We start from the raw sequence: 1,622 nt of genomic DNA on the forward strand, positions 1-1,622 counted from the left end.
TCTTTCTCTCGGCAGGGGCTTCGGCAAGCAAGGCTTCCAGTGTCAAGGTGGGTGCCCGGCGCCCCTGCCCCTGCCCCGCGCGCTGCCGCTCGGACCCTTGCCCCTGCCTTGCCCCCTTCTCCCCGCGCCACCCCTGCCCCGCCAGAAGGGCTTGCACCCGCAGCTTCTTCCTACCGGGCTTTGCATCCGGCATGTCGCACCGGCCGGGCCCCTGGCTGGGACGGGCTCCGCTTGCAGCCCAGCGGGTAAAGCCCCCCTGGAGCAGGGGCTGGGGAAGGGACCGGGGCGCCCAGCCCGAGTCCCAGTGCCCGTCGAGTGGCTTAGTCACGTCTTGGCAATCCTGTTCTTAACGAACCATCTAAGGCACCGGTGCCCGGTGCCCGGCTAGCAAACCAGCGCCAACGATATGAAACAGGTGCCACAAAAAGACCCCGGAGATTAGCCCAGGCGGCTGTTTTTCCATGGGTAACGTTGCAGGCCGACTTGGGTTTAATGGCAACAGGCGGGTTGTGGGCTTGCAGCTACACAGCGTGCTCGGTGACGCTGCTGGGGCGGAACAAGGCTTTATAACAAAATATTTTGCAGCGGTGTCCAGGGCTTAGCATAAGCAGAGCTCTTAATGCTGGGGATTTTTTGTTTTCAGCCAGTTATGATGCATCCTGATTAACTAAAATCGGTTTAGTCTGTCTTCAGGGTTGGCAGGTTTTTTTTGCCGCTTTTTGATCCTTTTGCAGGGTAAGACTTCAGAGATATTTTTGTCCCACATAATTACGCACATGGGAACTATTTTCTGGCCGAGGTAGATTGGTTCAGGTTCGCATTGAGATGCGATTTGGGATTGAAGCCCGTTCGGGGCTGGTGGTATTCGCCAGCACTGAAATCTTGTGCTCGTGAAAGTCGCTCCCAGATCGTCATTTTGACAGGTGCCTTTATCCCAAGATGAGACAATTTGCATGAGAATAATGCTGCGTGCGACACCAGTCTCACTGAAACAGCTAGTCCTGGCAGACTTCATCTGTATCTGAACCAGGAAAGAAGCTCCGTTAGGCCTAATACGTGGCCCAGAATCGAACCTGCCACCTAGATGGCTATCTGGAGATTGGCATCACCATGGCTGCTCCGCTTACATCTCTTCTGGGATCTGGAGCTTTTCAGAGGATAAGGTTTACTGTGGCCCGTCTCTTAAATATAATGAAGTTTCCAAAACGCTTTGATAAGACCGGTTCTCATCTCAAAGTGCTGTTGATAGCATCGCTGCAGAAACTCTTCCCGGGCCCACTGATATCTACTCGCAACGGCCAAAATCATGTGGCCTGTCGCGCGTAACTGCATAACATTGTCCGTGGACATCGAGGAGGGAAAGCAAATGCAGGATCCAAAGCTCAGCTAGAGGCCCTGCCTGCCATGCTAGCCATCACACCTGGTTTTCTCTGTTTCCAGCAAGTCCTACTGATGTTAGTCAAGGTCGCTGTCTCATCTGTTAAGTTCCCAGGGCTCCTTGTGAGGATCTTGGTGTATGTAGCAGCAGCATCGGACGTGTCCCTATAATTGTAGCATCACTGCAATTCAAAATGTAGCAGAAAAGAGGCACCTAAGATTATCCATCCCCCCCCCCCCCCCCC

General features: G+C 54.1%; 1 protein-coding gene across 1 annotated transcript in view; it reads left to right on the forward strand.

The window, feature by feature from the left end:
• The first annotated feature begins 14 nt into the window (after nucleotides 1-14).
• Nucleotides 15-1,622, forward strand: part of PRKCB (protein kinase C beta) — a 160,907-nt gene continuing 159,299 nt past the window's right edge. The window contains exon 1 of the mRNA XM_025208282.1: nucleotides 15-47. The gene's annotated coding sequence lies outside the window, so the exon portion shown is untranslated. The remainder of the gene's footprint in view (nucleotides 48-1,622) is intronic.

The sequence above is a fragment of the Alligator sinensis genome, unplaced genomic scaffold (assembly GCF_000455745.1).
Source record: "Alligator sinensis unplaced genomic scaffold, ASM45574v1 scaffold1164_1, whole genome shotgun sequence".
NCBI classification, from domain to species: Eukaryota; Metazoa; Chordata; order Crocodylia; family Alligatoridae; genus Alligator; species Alligator sinensis.